Source organism: Xiphophorus hellerii, chromosome 21 (genome assembly GCF_003331165.1).
Source record: "Xiphophorus hellerii strain 12219 chromosome 21, Xiphophorus_hellerii-4.1, whole genome shotgun sequence".
Taxonomy (NCBI): Eukaryota; Metazoa; Chordata; class Actinopteri; order Cyprinodontiformes; family Poeciliidae; genus Xiphophorus; species Xiphophorus hellerii.
This window is the reverse complement of record NC_045692.1, coordinates 21,785,720-21,792,200: the sequence shown is the minus strand read 5'-3', so window position 1 is coordinate 21,792,200 and position 6,481 is coordinate 21,785,720.

Sequence of the window (6,481 nt, the reverse complement as noted above, 5' to 3'; positions counted from 1 at the left end):
TCTGACAACCTATCTCTCAGCTTCAGCGGCAGATGAGCAATATGGACTCATTCGGTGGCAGCAGCCCCCGTGGCACTGACAGGAGCGGCGGCCGTGTCTGCCAGGACTTATTACTCGCAAAAGATTGCTGATCAAATTGTCAAACCATCCAAACTTTGAAAGGTTTTTTTTTTCCTTCCACTGCAACCTGATGACATGTGACCTCATTTTTTCCCTTTTTTTTAGGGTAAGGTGTTTCTGACATTCCCCAGGAAAGGTTTTCAGAAATTTCAAGGTTTATCAAAATGTGAAAAGCTTAAAAATTAATTTAATTTTATTTGGATTTTCTGTTTGTAAATAATTTGGCTTATTTGGCATGTCAAAGAAAAACATGTGGGTGTCCATATTTCATAGTTATTTTCTTTAACTATGTCAATAAAAGTCAGAGTTACAAACTAAATATTTAATTCACCAGTTAAAATATTTAGCTTTATTTAAAACTGTTTCTGAATTGAGTTGTGACCTTACAAATCAGAATTGAAAGTCTTACGGTCCTTTTTAGATTTTTATTCATCCAAAATGATGCATAATTTTCTTTTTACATCAAATATGCACTACTTTGTGCATCACAAAGCACACAGAAGTAGCGGTTGTAGCTAGACAAAATGTATAAATAAAAATGTATTAATTGAAGGAATTTCTTCCTCTTGTTCAGACACAAAATAATAGTTTGACTTGCAATACGTTAAATTCCAGACAGGAAAGATGCATTCAATAATAATATACTGCTTTAACCCTCATCAGCGAAATGACCGCCCCCTCGAATAAGCATTTTTAATCTCTTTCATTAGGGCGGCATTGCGGCTTTGACAAACTGATTAGACGCCTCAGTCCCACTGCCTGCTCTGATTGTTGTTAATAGCAACCTGTACAGCGGCGGCGCAGGCAGATTGAGTGTGGCTTGCTTCGTTCAAGCAACGTCTGTTTTAATTACAGCTTCATTCAGATCAATGCAGCATTGACACTGTGATCAGCATTCAGTTCCGAGTGTTCCTTAAAGACTCTCCTTGTTTTGGCCCAGATTTTTGATTGTGAAGAGGATTTCGCAGGCTTAATGAGAGATTATTCTTCTTTGATTTAGCACTTTGGAATGTTCCCCCCTAATCAAAACTCACGAGGAGGACTCTAAAAGACGTGGAATCCAAATTTTTTCTTTTTATGGTTACAGACTGGCTTCTTAAAATGACAATTTTGGCATATTGCCACAGGAAGTGATGAAAAGCAAAGATTAAATGTTCCAGCTTTAAAAAAAAAAACTGCATTTGATTTGATGCATATCACAGTATTTCTCTCATTCAAGCAAGCAAATGAAGTGAATGAGGGAGCAGGAGGCAGCGCGTGGCTCCAGATGCCGTCTTTTAGGCCTGACCTCCCTCAGGATAGTCTCGTCTTGTCTTGAGCTGGATGATCCAGCGAGCGACAGTCTGGTGATTCCATTAGCTCGGCCTCTAATAGCATGCTACACCTGGGTCCTTATGGTTCGACAAAAACATCCTTATTCATCCATTCCTCCTCGATCATTCTTGTGCTTTAAGAAAATATTGAAAAAAGGAAAACAAATACAAGTCTGTTTTTCTTGGATGAAGATGATTTAAATGTTTTCTTTTAAAGGTTATCCTTTATGCCTCCTTGAACAGGTTAGGATAGATTTACATACAATACAAAACATGTTCATTACGTTTTTTGCACAAACTCAAATAATGTCAGTTTAGGATATTTTGAGCTCCTTTTAAAATGAACTGTTTTAGGGCATCTTGTCACTTTAAATCCATATCAGCTGCTGCTCTCCACTCAACGTTTATATTCGCACATGAAAATGGCTGCAAAGAGATGAGCAAATATACAACCGTATGTGTTTGAAAAGTGGAACCTTCTGCACAACCAACAAGAATGCAGCAAGTGGTTTCTGGATGGTAAGTCAACAATAAAACACTTGTTTTCCAGCAGCCATTGTACAATGCATATGCTCCACAAAAACAAAGTCTTACCAAGTGTTTTTGTCTAATTTTTAGTGCAAATATCTGACTACACTTGAAATAAGATAAAACTAACTTACAAGCAACTTTTCAGCAAGATATAGAAACTTGTAAGCCAAAAATCCCTAATAATGACAGAAAAGTTACAAGTTCTAATGGGAGATTATTTCACTTATAAACAGAAATGCGCCCATGTTATAAATGAAATAATTTACAAGTATAACGAGTACTTTTTTTATTAATATTAAGGAATTGTTGACTTAAAACAAGTTCCTAATCCTTGCTGAAAAATGACTTGTAAGTTACTTTGGTCATATTTCAAGTGTATTGAGATATTTTCACTAGAAACTAGTATGATTTTAGTAATTATTCTGACAATTCTTCAATTAAATTTGATAAAATAATTGGCACAGTCTGCAGGTTTCTCATTCAGGCACTTAAGCCATTTTTTTACTAATAGAAATGCATTAAAAGATTAACAAATAATGCAACTCCTTTTTTTAAAATAAGAAGATAAACATTTTATTTCCTAAAAGTTAATAAAATTCCTTTAGTGAACCTGAACCAGGTGAAACTAAAACTATGCAATTTGGCTAAAACATATTTACAAATGTATTTATGTATTTTTGATCTTAAATGGAAAATATATCTATATATAAATTTTGCACATGTTTGGGTTATTACCTCTCATCTTGTTCCATCAACAAATTGCGATTTTCTGAGTTAACAATTAATCGATCACTAAATGTGCGATTAATTATGATTAATCGTTTGAACCTGACATATAATTATTTGAACAGATGAATGCGGCCCATTCAAACATCTGGAAATTATTCCCAAGATTGAACAAGACTTACTCCTCTAAATATGTTGTTCTTTCAGCAAAAAGCCTTTTGTTAGTCTGTGTAATCCAGTTAATGATTAATCTATTACTAAGTTAGCGATTTATCACAATTAATCCAATTAATCGTTTCCGCCCTACATATCATTGCTTGAATGCAGCACATCCAGACATCTGGAAATTGTTCCTGGGTTGAATCATACCTATTGCTCTGAATATGTTCTTTCAGCAAATTGCCTGTTTTTGAGTCTGTATAATTCAGTTAATGATTAATCTATTGCTAAGTTAGTGATTAATCACGATTAATCGTTTCAAGTCTACATATAATTGTTTGAACAGATGCACTGAGCAGCTTCAAGCATCTGGAAATTGTTGAACCAGACTTGTGCAGCTCCACAATCCTCTTCCTGATATTCTGGGTATTTTTATTAACAGGTTTGTTAATAAAACGCAGAGTTACCTTTCCTTACTTTTCAGGTAAAATAAAGTTAATGCTAACATGCTTCTTCTCCATAGGCATCTGTGTTGATGCCCATCATTTTTCCTTTCATATCAGCAGTTTACCTGTAATGGCCTTGTAAAGTATCCTTTCTTCCCTTCTCTGTTGGCACGCTACAGTGGAAATGCTTCAGTGTCCCACAGAGCGCGGGTCAGGCTGAGGTGCCATGATTGACGCCCGACTCCAAGCAGCCGTTCCACCTCTTGCTTAGCAAAGCTGGTGCCAAGAGGATTAAAAATGGAGTCCTCTAGGGCCACGCCATGCCATCTGGTCAGAGTTGATCTGGGAGCGGGGCTGTCAAACAGGACTGCTGAGCGCAGGAAACACTGAAATACAGCTTTCAGTCTCCACCACTCTTTTTATTCTAGAATAAAAGCCTTCTCACGTCATTCAGTGTTTCATTGCATCATTTTTAGTGATATTTTTACATTCAAACGTTATATTCTAAATCAGGAGTGTCTAAACTTTCAGTCACACAGATCAAAACTGTGACGTGAAAACGACTGGAGGGCCAATAAATAAAAAAAATCTTTTACATACTCAATAAAAGCTTGCAATGCTTTAATTAAACAAATAAAGTCAAGACCCAAAAGTTAAATAGGATTTTTCAAATGCATCTTTTTCAAGAAATGTTGCCAATTGTCTAGGTACACTGCAAAACAAAATCTCAACTATTTTCCATCTAATTTCTACTACTTGAAATGCACTTAAAATAACAGTTAACTTACAAGTAACTTTTCAGAAAAATATAGGAGCTTTTCTAAAGTAAATTATTCCTTAACATTCATGAAAAAGTACTGGTTCCACTGGCAGATTATTTCACTTATTATGTGGGAAAATTGTTTTGTCAAATGTGAAATAATCTGCCAGTGGAACTAAGACTGTTTCAGTTTTAAGCAATTATTGACTTGAGACAGGCCTAATTATTCTGCTGAGAAATTATTTATAAGTTATTTTTGTTTTATTTCAAGAGTACCAAGATATTTTCCACTAGAAACCAGATCATGATGCTTGGTAAGATTGTGTGTTTTTGCAGTGTATCAATTGGGAATAAAAGAGAACAAACTTTAGTCAGTTCTGAGCAATAAAATGAAGGATTTAGGTCACTGTTTGGAAAGGCTTGCTGTATTTAGAAGAGTTTACTAAATGAATAAAAAGCTGGTCTGGGTGCAGCAAAGCTCGGTTTTAGGTAAAAGTCTTTAGATGTGGAAAAAGTAAAATCCTGGTTATTTAAAGACACATAATTGGTGTCGTTGCCAACATTATCTATTGTAAGTATATCTTACATTGCAATAATTTTGCCCTAGTTAAAAGTAGAAAGTCTCCAACTACTTGAATCAAAGTCAGGGGCCGCAATCAATCAGTCCAGGGGCCGTTAATGGTCCCCGGACCTCTAGTTCTAAACCATCTGTTTCATTAAAAGTTTATCATAGTAAAATAAGATTTTAAAAAAATGAAAATCCACTCTTTATTTCATATCTGTCCATCTTCAATCCAATCAAAAATAAAATATGGAAATGCCTAAATGCTAATGCCTCACTAACCTTTTCTATAGACTGATGTGGGCCACTACTGATTCCCTGACCGGATCGCTAAAGGTTAAGACGTGTGGCTACTCTTCAGCATGCCGGGGAGAAATAAGACGACATCTGTGCTCTGCATGGCCAAGAGAGGAGCGTAGCAGCGCGTGAAAAATCTCCTGGAAGATGAAAATTAGGGAATTTAGGTCACAGTCAGTGACGACTGCCAGACTTCAGGGAGAAACCAGAAAGTTTTGATGTTTATGTCATGTAATTCGTTTTTATGCTGGTCTCTATTGGGGAGAAAGGGAGGTGGGGTTTGGATTTTCTTTATTTGATTTCCCTATTTGGGAGGTTATGGGTATTAGCAGAAGCCAGCTGATGCCTCCTTTTCCGCCTAAATCTTCCTCACACACACCCACACACCCACCCCCGCACACACACACACCCGCCCACCCCTGCACGCCCACACCCCCACAAACGCTTCATCATCTGTTTTCTTCTTGTTTTACCTTAGGAGCCCTTTCTCCAACATTTTCCTGGTGCAAATGTCAAAAACAAGATTGATTAAAATGATTTTCAAGTAACCATGGCTGAGCTGGAGATGAACAATTACCATATTCCCCCAAATCCCAACACTAAACCTGATTATGACCCGAGTCACCCCTCAACTCAAAAGGCATTAACAACAGAAAGCAGAAGACTTACTGTCTAGAGACGAAGATTCAAGCTCTTCACATTTTATTTTACTTTTTTTTTATTTCAGGTCAGTGTTTGGCAGGAATGCAAATTTCTAATCCTCAAATTTGTACTGGCTTTTCTGTATGCCCAAAATTTGTGAGGCAGATATAACCTGAAAATTACAGCGCAATCTTTCCAGCTGGAAGATAAACTTTGCACTGGAAAATTTCAAATAATTACATATAATCACATAAAAAAAAAAAAATTTAAAGCTTTTTTTTTTTTTACAATAATAGCACCGATCAAAAGGGAATAAAACAGCATTTTACCAGGAAGAAACAACAAAAAAATAATTGACTAAACACAAGTTTCCTTTCTTTTTCGGCATTTTATAAAAAGTATTTACCGCTTTTGATTTTATCCTCGAGTTTATCCTTTTACTCCTTTTACAAATCAGTCATGCTTAATGAAATTAAACTTCTTTGGACAAAAATAGATTATAAAATACATCCTTTTTAATGTCAGAGTGAAAACTGATTTGTACAAAATAATGACAATTAAGTAAAAATAATAATAATGGCCGACGTCAAGTTTTGCTAAAGTCACTTTTGGCAAAAAATGACTTAAATAAGTGACAATATACAAGATAAAATAAATAATTGCATAAATGTTCATCCCTTCCACTTATTTAACTGTTAGAGTGGAAGTTTGATGCATTTTCCAGGCACATAGTAGTAGCATAATCAAGTAAATATGTTAACTTCAGTTGATTTAAAAATGCTATTAATATCAAATATGACATCTTGAAATTGGGTCTCTGTCTCTTTAAAAATTCCTGCTCTTTCTGTAGCTCCGCCTTCAGGAAATCATCACAGCATCACTCCTATTAACACTTTAATATTTTTACCAGCGTTTCACGGAGAAG